The sequence below is a fragment of the Spodoptera frugiperda genome, chromosome 13 (genome assembly GCF_023101765.2).
Source record: "Spodoptera frugiperda isolate SF20-4 chromosome 13, AGI-APGP_CSIRO_Sfru_2.0, whole genome shotgun sequence".
Taxonomy (NCBI): Eukaryota; Metazoa; Arthropoda; class Insecta; order Lepidoptera; family Noctuidae; genus Spodoptera; species Spodoptera frugiperda.
Window position 1 is genome coordinate 7613295 of NC_064224.1, and position 15361 is coordinate 7628655.

The window sequence follows — 15361 nt, forward strand, 5'->3', positions numbered from 1 at the left end:
AAGTAATACGATTAAATGTGAACTTCCACATTGCTTCATATTTTATGCTAAGTAACTTATGTCAAATTTATTTTGCCTATTGCATACACAAACTCTTAACTCTGTATTGTCTGTCTACTATTTATGAAAAATCGGAAAATCGAAAATTATCAATCGGACTACGAAACTTTTACTTGATTTAGACAATTAGATTTTTTAAATGTAGTGAGTGATACACATGAATCGCTATTAAAACTCCTTGCTTGATTTCGACAATTCGATATTTGTTAATGTTGTGACTAAAGACTAAACAAACAAAGACAGTAATATTTGAGAGGAGATTAGTATAAGTATACAATACATAGATATTAAACAAAATAGAAGACAAGGTTAGCAGTAAGTATTAATGTATTAATGAGACGCCATGTTCTTTTTTGCAATATCTCAGCTAGACGGAGGACAAAGAAAAAAGTTTACGATATTTGATTGATTGACGTATAAACAAATTATATTTAATTTTAATCTTGTCTTGCAATCTGTAAGGACGGTTGGTATTTTTTTTTGTTGTTAAAAGATTTACGTAGATGGTTTTTTTTTCGCGTGGTTTATTACGTAGGTAGATTATATGTATGTGTTTATAAGTTGTAAAATGTGATACTATGTTGTTTTGATGTGTTTGTGTGACTAATGAGAATGTTTTAAGCTACTACTTTTTAATATACTAACTATATGTGGAGGCTGGTAATTTTATGGCTATCTGTTATTATATATCTTAATATTAATTTTTGTTTCTTAGTCTGTAAGTCTTTCGTAAAATGAAATAAGATTCTAATAAACTAGGTATAATATACAACTCAGAAACTGTTTTTTTTTCTATTTTATTAGGTTTAATTTATGCTTGTATTTATAATGACAAAGAAGTCTTGCCGCTGAATCAAGTAATTTTATTTTTATAATTGTCATTTAGATGTTATCATTTATTCCAATTAAGTGGACTTTGCATTTATTAAAGTACTTCTACATCAAACAAAGCAAATAAACATAAAATCTAAAATAAAGTCAGGTACAAAAAAATACTTCAAAAAAAAAAACAAGTTAACCTTGAAGAAATCGGATAAAAATTACCGATTACAAGTCAGGGTGTCACATCACTAAATAATGGTCTACATACTGTTTCAAGTTTGTGAGCTATCAAAATTCTCTGACGACTATTTAGTCGACTTTGTACGAGTTTATGACACATTAACTTTGAACATTTATCACTAGACGACATATTTTAATAATGGACGTAAGGGTGAGTTCATCGGAGCTACGGACTTCCTAGCTGGCTTACCGGGGCTCCGGCTCGAAAAGCAGGAGTAGGAACGGGGTGGTTTTTAGTCAGTAAGAGTCTGATACTCCCTCTCGCCTTGCCCAGGGCAGGAGAAGTCATTGGATGATTTTCCCCTTTATAAAAAAAGGGTACGTTCAAACGATAACTATGTGACCAGTGTTGAAACTGTTTTGAAATATGTTGCATATACCTAATTTGAGTCTCATGACATGACATATGAATAGAATAGAGCTACGTAGCTGACGGACAATTCTATTTTGTAGTTTCAAAATGCTTGTATATTAATGAATTAAAATAAATGCCTTCAAATCCAAAGTAAATAGACTTTTATTGGTAGGCTAGTTTAATTTTAGAAAAAAAAATCCATCTCAAATTCAATAGAAGTCATTATTCTACGTGGATGAAGCCACGACCATCAGCTAATACTAAATAATTAAATACATGATATAATGTATCTACTTATAATAAATATCTTCAATACTCAACCCAAAATCATACAAAAATGCGACAATATACCAAAAAGTCGTTGGCCGTGAAAACCCAACGAAAAATCTTCCACCGATCGTATTAATAAAGATAATTCGATATTTTTTAAATGAATGGACAAATTACGGCCATTCAGAATTACCCAAACTATTTATAAACTGCAAAAAATTCCGCGTTCGTTCGAAATACCACAAAGAAAGTGGTTTGCCTTAAAAAGCCAGGAAAGAAATATTGAAAAGAAAGGAAATATTTCTTTCCTTTTAAGATGAAGGTCGTATCATAATTTCCTTCCGTTAATAATTGATGAGTGATATGATATATTGATCATGTGATAATTACATAATAGGCTTTTATTTCTCGAAGGGATAAACAAAGGTTTAGTGTTGTGTTTATTTCGGTTAATTTGGTATTGAGGCTTATCTATACATATAATAAAATCGTAGAAAAGTGCTGTCTGTACATTGAAAATAAAAATCTATACATATAATAAAATCGTAGAAAAGTGCTGTCTGTACATTGAAAATAAAAATAAAAAAAATAGCAGGGGTTATTGTTATGTCGATGTCGAACCCAAAAATGTAATTAACTTTTTTTTTGTCTGTTTGTCTGTTTGTCTGTTTGTCTGTTTGTCTGTTCGTCTGTGCGCGCTAATCTCAGAAACGGCTGATCCGAGTTGGATGCGGTTTTCACGAATATATTGTGGGATGCTTTAATTTACATTTAGTGTTTGTTTCATGTCAATCGGTTCATAAATAAAAAAGTTATGTCAAATTAAAGAATCACGTCGAACATTCTATGCTTATACCATTAATCTCCGCAACTATTTGACGGATTTGGTTGAAATTTGGTACAGATATAGTTTAGAACCTTAGAAAGGACATAGATATATTTTTATTTCAAAAATCAAAAAATAAAAATAAGAAATAAATTATTTATAAATAATTCTATGTCGATCGTTACACGACTTCGGTTCATGTTATTGTTTTAATTTATCGAAAAAAAGTAAATAAATAGTAAAAAGGTATGAAAAAAATAATATCAATATAATAAAACATTTAGTACAAAGAAAATGCTCTAACGGAGTATAGATAATTCTATGTCGATCGTTACACGACTTCGGTTCATGTTATTGTTTTAATTCATCGAAAAAAAGTAAATAAATAGTAAAAAGGTATGAAAAAAATAATATCAATATAATTAAACTTTTAGTACAAAGAAAATGCCCGAACGGAGTATAAATAAATAATCCAAGTTGTCTTTATCCTCGATAGATGGCGTTGGGATCGAAATAGATCGCGCTATGGTTTCGTTACATTCATTTGGTTGGGTATCGGCCGAGCACTTCGGTACTATCGTAGAAAAATTGTATTATCAGTCGTATGATTATTTGTCTGTAGTGGTCCTGCTGTTTCGTATATTCTAAATTGGTTTCGTTGTATTTGTCAATTAACAAGTTTATTTGTTGGGTTTTCCTGGTTTTTTGGTTAAACTATTTAACGTAGGTTTAGTTTGATATCGATTATTAGTAGTTACTGTAGTTAGTTTTTTTATAAAATTGTAAGTCTAATTTTTTTTATTAGATTAGATTTAAGTCGTTTCTTTTAAATTATTTAGTTTAAGCTTGGTTATTATAGCATAGAGGATAGGTTGTAATATAGTTTCTTTTTTAATTGTTATAAATTCGTAATTCGTAGCTTTCTTTAGTTTTAAGTTAGTTTAAGTCCGTTTTTAAACTATTTTTTCAATGCCCTAAGTGAGTATACATCTATTAAATTCAAACGCAGAGCTCATTATGTTGATTTTTGAAGAGTTCCCTGGAATATCTTCCACATCTCATTTTTGAAGAGATCCCGCGAGATCGGGAACTATGTGGTTAAAACCAAAAATTTGCCGGAAGTCACTATTCCACGCGAACGAAGTCGCGGGCAAAAGCTAGTCTATGTAATAAATATAAAGATTATTATACTACATAAGACACAATTATTATTCTCACATTAAGATTTTTTCCTGTATCGTGGGTGTATTTACAAACATACAAGTTCACAGACACATGACACCCAGACACGAAACAACAATTTGTGGATCACACAAAGAGTTGTTCCGTGCGGGAATCGAGCTTGCTACACGTTGCGCGGCAGGCGGTTGACTAGCCACCGTGCCAACCGTGCAGCGGTGCAGTCATTTTCGCCTGTTATATTATTTATAGATCCAATGTAATAATTACTAATACTATACTAATATAAATTCCAATAGTATTGACCGGATAATCGAAGTCAAGACCCCGTAGTCGACTGTCCCACCTAACCATTCAACCAAAGAATCAATACAAACAAATAAACAAACAAACAAAAACAATAACGATTCTGCCAATCACTCTAATCTGTCAACTTGGGTAAAGTTTCCATTAAGTAATTTAACGTAAACAGGAATTAATTTGCGTTCAACGTTTAATAAATGGAGCAGGTGTATCAAATAGTTAATTTTGAACGGCCATAACTTATGTGTAGTAACTTGAGACACTGGTTTATAAGTTATAATACTATTATTATGAAGTTAGTGTTAGCTATTACTCATAATTTTAAGGTTCTTATAACGGTAGATTAGAATACATCTATCTACCACGCGTATTCTACCTGTGGGTTTTTTTTTGAGAGAAGAAAATTGTCTAATGACTTCTCCCGGTTTGAGTGAGGCGAGAGGGAGGATCACACTTATCTATAATATAAAAATAAGTCGGGTTTTTATTCCTAACGCTATAACTCCAGAACGCATGAACCGATTTCCAAAGGAAAGATTTCGGGCTCTGTGAGGTTTATAGCAAAGAAAATTCAGGAAAAGCAGGAAAACAGGGAAAATCATTGATGGCGAAACGGAGTTCGCTGGGTTTGCTAGTACTGACAAAAAACTTCCCCGTTCCTACTCCAGTCCGCAGTCCGCAGTTCTATTGGCAAAGGCAATGAAAACTTATAGTGTTTCGATCACTGTGTACCCCTTATATGAGAAGGAGAGCCATAGTCCAGCCATAGATCACATCAGACATCACTACATAATACTAGCTACAAATAATTCCTCCACCCAATTCAATTAACTACGTCTGAACATATTCGGCGTCTATCTCACTGAAATCAGTGATAATATGACGTCATTTGCATTACAATAGAATACTAATTAATACATAGTAACGTACCTTCTAGGTAGATATGTAATTTCTAGGTAGACTAATGTTGTCTTGTTTAATGGAGAGAGTAATGTTTGACTAATTTCTCAGCCAATAATATCAAAGCCAGGAGATAATTATGAAGTGTTCATAGAATTTGCGGAGTCTGAAAATTTTAAAGGGAAAATCTAGAGCAATTTTTTTTAATGTACTGGTCATCATGATCAGAAAACCAATATATTTGGCAAAAAGGTGTATCAAGACTTTGTATAACCCTTTGCAGGTTGTGGAAACCAGAAGAATGCTTGTTCATTATGACTTAATGTTAGGAGCAAAAGAACATGTCAAAGCATTTATTTCAATTAACAAACAAACATGCACTTCTGAAATGTCAGAACAGGATAGTCCATCTATCTGTCCAAAAGTTAATCTATGTGGTCATGTCTAAAAATGTAAATTCATATGCAGAAAAACGAGCAAGAAACTCCATCGTTAATCTTAATATTAACTCCACCAAACAGAATAACTGACGGACTAATTACATTTTTAATTTTCACTGTACCGATTCTTTGAAGGGAAAAGGCCGAGGAAAAAGCTAATAGTTAATTTTGTTACGTTTAGCTGTTAGTTAATGGTGTTGCATTGTTTACAATTACAATATCTTGTAACTAATGTTGGAATATCCTCGTATTAGTTTCCGCATGGTTTGGTTCAAGGTCACGTGACGTAGTTATTGTTGTGCGCTTTGCAATCGTCTGATTACTGCGATGATTATCTAGTGTAATTAGTTAATGTAGGTAATGTAATATCACGTTTCTGTTGCGGTTTTAGGATAGGTAGAACTGTAGATACAGTGTACTAGACCTTTTAGGAGGCCGTTCAAGAGATATCACGTGTTTAGCATAAAAGTTGACAAATCAACAAAATATTAACATAATCATTTTAGAGAATAACCGCCGTACTCAGAGTCATTTAACGGTTACTTAACGCAGTCCTTAGCAATTGTTTTCGATACAAAATCGTTACTAAGGAATAGTTTAAGTGATCATTAAATGTCTCTGAGTGCGGCAGTAAGTCTATTTTTATTAATTTTTTTATGGTATAAGCCAGTAAACAAGTGACGGATCAACAACTGTTGTTGTTGACGGAACAACACCTGTTGTTGGGGAATCAGGGATTGGGAAGGGTGGTAATTGGGTCTCCGGTAACCTCACTCACACAACGCAAGCGTTGCTTCACGTCGGTATTCTGTGAGGTGGTATTACTCCGATCGAGCCGGCCCATTCGTGCCGAAGCATGGCTCTCCCACACTTCAAGACACCATTGCAAAAAAGCCTTTCATTAATTTAATGATACGTTATATTAATTCACCTTGGTTGGTAATATGAAGATGGTACCTACATTCATGTCAAGGAGTTTAAGCTTAAAATGGTGGTCAGGTTAAACCTATAATTATGAAAATTACGTGAACATTGGAGACAGAGTCATCTTATTTTAATACAATACTTGTATATTTAAGTGCCAAATAAATGGTAAAATTGCTGGTGGAATTACAATCAAGATGGTCTTAACATCTCATAAGGATCTCTATAAAGATGTGTTTAAGTTAGTCTCATACCCATAAGCATGGAAGATGGGTTGTAATATAATGTGTGTAGGATGCTTTTTTATTCATAAGTTTGTTTTAAAGTAAATGCATACGTAATCCTGTTCATGATTTTTACTATGTTTTATTAAAATGATGTCCTCTTTATTTTCAGATTACGGATTGGACGAGAGTTGCTAAAAGGTAAAATATTTGTAGTAACTTACGTGAATTAATTATGAAAAAATTTACTGGTCTAAACTAAAGTCATAACAGTTATCTCAGTTATTTAATAAGGTAATTTAATTTTAATATGTCTCACGATAGGTATTAGGGACATGCTACATCAATCGAGCGATTATCGATCGATGATAGAATGGATTAGTCGATTTCGATTGATAGCCGATAGATACCATCGATTGATAATAAAATGGATTTGTCGATGTCGATCAATAGTTTATACTAGATCAATACCATCGATCGGCAATCCATCAATTATCCGTCGATCAATTAAAGCTACTACACAAAACAATTAACGTCGACCGATGTCGATCAATTGCGTCGATCGACTATCGATCGAATTTTGATGTGGTAACACCCTTACACAAAATTAAAAACAAGTGCTCAACAAAAACTAGTATTTTTCTTTTAATTTTAGGTCACGGCTGTATTTAATTCTGAACGTCCTATTTTTTGTGGCCTGTCCTTAAGAACGCAATCAATAAATAAGTACAAGATTTATTTTTAAGTATAATTATGCACATACAATATTACGTTCGTCTGTAGGTACCAAATATGGTCATGGATGCCATCAGATGATTCGCAACTGGTTTTAAGATGGCGATGTAAAATTATTTTAATGATTGTAGCTTGTCTTAGCTTTGCGTGGATGCCATAAATCAAGTTTTCTGATGAATTTTCTTGTCTTGTGTACAAAAGAATGTCTCTATGTTTTTAAGTAACTAAATATCGTCTGCGGGAGTGCCTCGTTGGTCGAGTGGTTGCAAGTGCGACTGCCAGATACTAGTAAGGGGCTCGGTTTGAATTCCCGGGTCGGGTAAAGTATTACTGGGCTTTTTCGGTTTTTAGAAAATTTCTTAGTAGTAGCATGGAGACTGGAATTGTGTCCAGTATATGGCAATAGGCTCATCCTCTATTACATGGGACTTATGACACAATGGTGAAAAGTGGGTGTACATTGTACAGTGGCATTACGTGCCTTAATATGCACCTCTGCCCACTATAGTTTTGTTTTTCAATCCCAATCTGCAAAAAATAAATAAAAGCTAGCATCTACGAATATTTTTTGTACGGAAAATACCACACTTACGCATTCATATTTTTAAACATTGTTTACCTATTTTAACGTTTTTTTAGACAGAATGAATTAATTTTATATTTAAGAATGGCTGGAAATTTTGGTTTATAAATTAGCACCTGGTCGTAAAAATATGCTAGTTAAGAGTACTAAGAACCTGGCTATTTTTTTTATTGGTTTTACCCACTGCTTCATCATAGTACGTATACAAAAAAAAGATTTTTCCTAATTTTCCCCATTCGCAACAACTTCTACAAATCCTTTCTTAAGTGCTCCATTTCCACAGGGACTTTAGGGTTCTAAAGATAAAGATATTTTTTTGCATTAACATGACTGATATTACACATAGGAAATACATGCAATGGTGGTAGAATAGGTATATGAGCTACATGTTATGCTGTCTAGGCGTACAAATATTTGCAATATTTGCAATACAAAGAATTATAAGTATCAAATTATTAAACTTAAATAAACAAAACAATGGAAGATAATAATCTAACAATAAGTTATCACAATATATGGCAATGTAATCATAAACAACAAAAGTATTTTATGCTTAGTGCTTCCAATGAACATTAGCACATTTGGTCCCTTTGGTTTTAGCTAAGCCATTTTGTCCGTCAGTAAGACAAGCAGGCATACATAGGCACGGTAACCATTTTTTTAAGGAGAATAGTCTTGTTTGAGGTAAGAGGGAGTGTCAGACTCTTACTGACTAAAAACTACCCTGTTCCTACTTCTGCTTTTTTAGCCGGAGCCCCGGTAAACCCGCTAGGTAGTCCGCAGCTCCGGAACGGTAACCACTTACCATCAGTTGGGCCGTGTGCTTTCTTGCCACCGTCGTGGTATAAAAAAAACAGTAGGTAACGAAAGAGTTTTTATTGCATTATATTGATTGCATATAAAATTAAAACCTTTAACACTATATTCAGCTGTACCCAAATATGGTCATGGGATGCATCTTCTGATGGCTACAGCTTTTGGCAACCAGTAGCCAATATTGCATAATTACTATAACCAATCGATGCCAAGGTTAAGTTATAATAAGTTAGCCATTAAGTTCAGTGTCACAGGCAACTTAATCATCTTCCTTATAAGTTTTTTTTAGCCATTTTTGCTGGTTAAGTGATATATTATTAATGACATTATTTTTTTTAAGAGATTACAATTGTGTCCTTTGGCAGTGGTTAATAGATTTCTGTGTTTTTTATGGTATAAGCCGGTAAACGAGTAGACGGATCACCTGATGGTAAGCAATCACTGCCGTCCATGGACACCCGAAACATCAGAGGTGTTACAAGTGCGTTGCCGGCCTTTTGGGGATTAGGAATTTAAGGGTTGTTGGGGAATCGGGGATTGGGATGATTGGGAAGAGTGAGAAAAAGCCTCCTGCTTTTTGGAACGTGGTTGTTTTTAGTCAGTAAGAGTCTAACACTCCCTCTCGTCTTGTTCAAAGTTGGAGAAGTCATGGGATGATTTTACTCCCACATAAAAAGGTTAATATAGTAAACTACATAACATTACCTGGGTACTCTTACTGCTTATGTTTTATTGTCATTAAATACATGAAAAAATGATTTAAAACATTTTATGCTATATGCTATTTAATTTTATGACCATAATATAAAATTATATAGACATCAAAATGATTCTACGAATTCTTTCGGAAAGGTCAGACTTGTTATTTTGTTATTATGAACAATATACATTTTTTTCATTGGAAAATTACTTAGTAATGTCTGGAAATTTTTGCCCATAAATTAGCATACACTGTCAATCGGGTAATTTCTGATTTCATTAAAAACAGTCATAATAATTATGATTCACCAATTTGTCATCGTTTTATATTTTCTTTAGTAAGAACATCTCTATTATTTTTTGTATAACATGTAAAGATGTTTTGTTGTCTGGTGCTTGATATTCTGAGAATAAATCGAAAATCTTATTATGATATTTTTTTTACACCGAATTTCTCGTGGAAGGCAGAGGTGCACATTACGGCACGTAATGCCACTGTAAAATGTACAGCCACTTTTCACAATTTGTGTTATAACTCCTATGTAATAGGTGGTAAGCCTAATGTCATATACCTACCGGGCATATTTTCAGACTCCGCGCTGCCGCTGATAAATTTTCGAAAACCTGAAAAATGCTCAGTAATACTTTTATTAAGATTTTACTAAGGAATTTATCTGTGATGGCAAATACATCTCATGCCTAGTTTAAACAGGCTCTAAATTCTTTAGTTAGTACGGAATTGGCAATGGCAACTATGCCTTGATGTTTGTTATAGGAGACCATGGGAGGGAAAATCGATTGTGCTACCAGTATAAATATTTCACGGGTTTATTCCATAGGGAATAAGAGGCGCGATGTATGTATATATGTATGTATGTATGTATGCAACCCCCCATATTGACAAAGTCAATTTGGGCTCAATTTGATCAAACTTTCGATCCTCCAGAGTAATCAGTTTCCGTGTGGGAGAACAGTCAGGATTAAATGTGGGAGAGCCATGCTTCGGCACGAATAGGCCGGCTCGACCGGAGTGATACCACGGTCTCACTGAAAACAGACGTGAAACAATGCTTGCGTTGTGTTTCGTCGTGTGAGTGAGATTACCGGAGGCCCAATTTCCCTTTTCAAACTTCCCAATCTTTGATTCCCCAACAACCCTTTAATTCTGAACCCTCAAAAGGCTGGCAACGGCGATTGCTTACCATCAGGTGATCCATTTGCATGACATTCTTGTTTCGGTTCAATATGAACTGAATTATTTTCTCATAACTATTCTGATCAAATAGGGTTGGTTCTAATAACCTTCTCTTATTTTTCCACACAAACTCTTGAGTGGTATTTTGAACTCCATAGTAGGTATCACTTAAAATTAACTAATCTATTAAGTAGGCCTTGTATAACATGACCTTACGGTAAGAAACCAAGTTTACCTCCACCTCTAAGCAAAACCAACAGCTACATTATATTTCTTTGCATAAATAAAACCTTGTAAGCACCTATTTATTAGATATAGAAAGACACTGAATAATTTTAATGCAAAAGTGTGTGTGTCTGTTTATTTGTCCGTCTTTTACTGCAAAACAGAACGACGGATTAACGTGAGTTTTTAAGTGAAGATAGTTCAAAGGATGGAGAGTGACATGGGCTACTTTATATCTCTTCCTTACTCCCTACTTCCCTAAGATAAGGGGTGGTTTGTATGTAGCATGGTATGCGTACTATTTGTGATTGACCAAAAAGTTGACTGCACGGTAATTGCGGTAGCTGGGCAACTGGCTGCCGTGCGACGTGTAGCGGGCTCGATTCCCGCACGGAGCAACTCTTTGTATGATCCACAAATCGTTTTTTCGGGTCTGGATGTCATGTGCATATGAAATTGTATGTTTGTAAACGCACCCACGACACAGGAAAAATACTAGTGTGCGGCAGTGCTTTCTTTTTTAAAGATAGAAAGAAAGAAAATCATGCATATATTTTTCTTTAAATCTGCCCCTAAACGTGTGCAAAACCGCGGGCTGAAAGCTAGTTATGCATAAAAGTAATTTAAACATGTCGATGTGATGGAAATTACCACATACAAAGGTCATTGCGTCGGGAAGTCCTGCGCCGGCGCACCGTCACGTGACTCACTCGCGCGCAAGTTATTGTAAACAAACTTGATCTTGTATTATAATAATTTCATAGACTTTAGACTTAGGAAATGTTTTTCTAATTAAAATATGATAATTTTAGAAAATTCTCGTATTTTTGTGGATAATGAATGACTGATCTCTTTTAAATTTTGTTTCAAAATAGAATGCTTAGGAATGAATGGCCGGCAACGCACGTGTAACGCCTCTGGTGTTTCGGGTGTCCATGGTCAGCGGCGATTGCTTACCATCAGGTAATACGTCTGCTTGTTTACCAGCTTATACCACAAAAAAAAATACAAAAATTACCTCCTAATGTTTCTACAATTACCAGTAACTACACATAAATGATTTCTTGCAACCTATGATACAGCAAAAACATAGCTGCTTATTTTTTGCGCACACAGCATGATTCTAACCTTAGACATTGTAGTTTTTGTACAAAGTTCAATGTTCAGAATAATATACAGGTATGTGAAGACCTGTTTTTAAACACGGCTACGTATCAAGGCATACAAATCCAGTTTACCATGGTCTCGCTTTATATAATCTTTCCATTCATTCGACGGTCAACTTATACTGGTTTGTGTAGCTTGACGTGAAGCTGTGTTTACTGTTTTTACACGCAGCTACGTATATGTATATGCCAGTTTGTCTGGGTCTCGCTTTATATGACCTTTCTGTATATTCGACGGTCAGTTTATACTGGTTGTGTAGCTTGACGTGAAGCTGTGTTTACCATGTTTTTACACATAGTTTCGTATAGAAGCCATTTTACCATAATCTCGCTTTATATGATCTTTCTATGTATTCGACGGTTAGTTTATACTGGTTATATGTAGCTTAACGTGAAGCTAGTAGTAGTAAACCAGTGTATCTTGGTCTCGCTTTATATCATCTTTCTGGATATTCGACGGTCCGTTTATACTGGTTTGCGTAGCTTGACGTGAAGCTATGTTTACCATGTTTTTACAAATGGCTTCGTATAAATACCAGTTTGTCTTGGTCTCGCTTTATATGACCTTTCTGTACATTCGACGGTCAGTTTATACTGGTTGTGTAGCTTGTCATGAAGTTGTATTTACTATGTTTTTACCCGCAGTTACGTATACTAACCAGTTTGTCTTGATCTCGCTTTATATGCTCTTCCCATACATTCGACGGTCAACTTATTCTGGTTTGTGTAGCTTGACGTGAAGCTAGTAGTAATAAACCAGTGTATCTTGGTCTCGCTTTATATGATCTTTCTTAATATTCTACAGTCAGTTAATATTGGTTTTATGCAGCTTGACGTGAAGCTGTGCTTACATCTTACATGCGTCATAATAAACTTGACTATAATATAGAACATTCCGTTCGATGTTAATTCGTTTGAATGGAAAAAATGTGGCTATGGACATTATTGATTAGTATTACCTAGTGTTATTTTTTATTTTATTTAAATTAATTTTGAAGATAGGATTTTCTCGTTGGACGCAGGAGGCATTAGCAATTCGGTATACTATATACATATGTATACTTTTTTATGGTAAACGGGTAGACCGGATCACCTGATGATAAACAGTTGCCGCCACCCGCTCTGGTGTTTCGGGTGTCCATCCCTGAAATACCAAAGGCGTAACAAGTGCATTGCGTTTTGGAAATTAGTTATTCAAGGGTTGTTGGAATGGAAGGTAATTGGGCCTGTACTAGCTCCTGCTAGCGGGTTTACCCGCGTTTCCGTGGGATAAAAGTAGCAACCATTTCATTCCATACTTTGTCGTAAAACACATAAAAATGTAGCATTTAAAATAATTTTAAATTGAATTTAACTTTGCATTTATGAAACAATTTAAAACAAACACCAAAATAAATAATTTACTTTAAAATTTAAACAAATAAATAAACGGTTTTGTTTATATATAAAATTGGTTGATTAAATAAAAGCTATAAAAGCAATTTGTTTTTCCAAGGTAGCAAATACCAATAACAACATTGTTTATAGAAAAAAAAAACAAATGACGTCATTAATTATAAAGCTCAAATATGTAGTTATAAAAACAGAGAACAGATTTATGAGTTGGTCAGAGATCAACAACAATTTTATTTAGGTGCATACATTATGGTAAATGAGAGGTTTACCTCTCATAACTCACCTCACTCGTCGTGAAAACCTCTCGTTTACCTCTCATTGGCCATAGGTCGCGATTACAAACATACAATTTCACATACACATGACACCCAGACCCGAAACAATAATTTGTGAACCACACAAATAGTGGCCCCGTGCGAGAATTGATGATGATTCGCTATCCGTTGCACGGCAGCTAGTTTCCTAGCCACCTCATCAACTGCCCAGTCAGAAATTTAAATATGGACCTCTAGAATGACTTGAAACTAGTCGAGCTCCTCATCAAACAGTTACTTGAGTAAGCCTATATAGCATAATAATTAATGTAGTATGTTTCACGAAAGGTATAATAATATTAAATAGAAAAAACTTACGTAATTACAATTTAATTTCCAGAACACAAATATGAACTAATAACTAATGCATTTAACTGTTCCGTTTACTACTAAGCAGTTACAATACCAGTTTAAACTTCAGTTAAGTTACAAGTTTGTTAACTTAAGTTTAACTTTAGTTCCCAGTGAGACTGTAGTATTGTAAATAACCTTTCATTTGTGTTGATATTCTTGCTTGCTTCGGTAGTTGGGTTTGATTGTCGAACAAAGTGCTACTACTAGGATTTATTCCCGACTAGCTGTTGTCTGCGACGTCCACGTAGACTTCCGATAGTATATAGGGTTTTTCTAAAATTAAAGTAGCCTAAATTACTCTTTAGTACATCAGCTATCTGTCATTGGAATTCAAACGTCAAAATCGGTCCAGCCATTTCAGAGATTAGCTGGAACAAACAGACAGAAAGACAGACAAAAATTGTAAAAGATGTGATTTGTTATTAAAGGTAGGAGAAGTTATGGGATGATTCTCCCCTCTCAAATAAAGATATATAGTATTTGTTCTTGTTACTCGTATGTAGGTCTATCTTTTATAAAATATTGTTGAAAACGTTATAGAGGGCACAACCTGTTATTTTTATTATTAATAAAAAAATATAATAAAGTAGTAGCACTTTTAAGTAAACTAATTATTAAATAAAATTATTATTTGACATAAAAATTATACCATTTTAATGATAGCTATAAACATTGTCTTTTTCATTCATAATGGTTATTATAACTATTAAAAATAACTAAGTTAATATTTTATTAGTAATAGGATTGTAATAGAATTTAATGGGACACTGAAAAGTATTTTAAGCTACTTTAACTGATGGTCAATCTGATTCAGTTAATTTAAGGGTTGTTGAGGAATCGGGAATTGGAAGGTTTGGGAAGGGGGATAAATAGGCCTCAGGTAATTTCAGTCATACAATGTATGCGTTGTTTCACTTCGGTTTTCTGTGTGGCCGTGGTATAAAGTAATAAATTATTCTATCTATCGGTAAAAATCGTATAAAAATCAGTCCAGCAATCTTGCGTTTATCACGTGCACGTACACGTGCACTCACGCTCACGTGAGCGTGACTCATGGATGCAATAGTGGACTTCTTTTTTTTAAATGTCAAGATTCATCTTTTAATAATATATATGTAAGTAAATATAATAGATAGAATAGATTATTATGCCTAAAGTTGTATAGGCTTGGATACAACAATATTGTTTTTATATAACGTTTGTATGTTTTTTGCGAAATATTTTAACTTTGCTAACGTGATCGGCTTTTTATACACTCAACCGGTTATAGTAGAATATTAATTGTTATAAATGAAGTGGTTTCTATAAGCTTAATATTATTTTTAGTCAGTTTCCT

At 33.9% G+C, this 15361-nt stretch overlaps 1 protein-coding gene across 1 annotated transcript in view; it reads left to right on the forward strand.

The window, feature by feature from the left end:
* The window catches only part of LOC118270337 (ABC transporter G family member 20), a 79046-nt gene that overhangs the window by 27660 nt on the left and 36025 nt on the right, over positions 1-15361 (forward strand). Inside the window, exon 2 of the mRNA XM_050698215.1 lies at positions 6716-6744. The gene's annotated coding sequence lies outside the window, so the exon portion shown is untranslated. The remainder of the gene's footprint in view (positions 1-6715; positions 6745-15361) is intronic.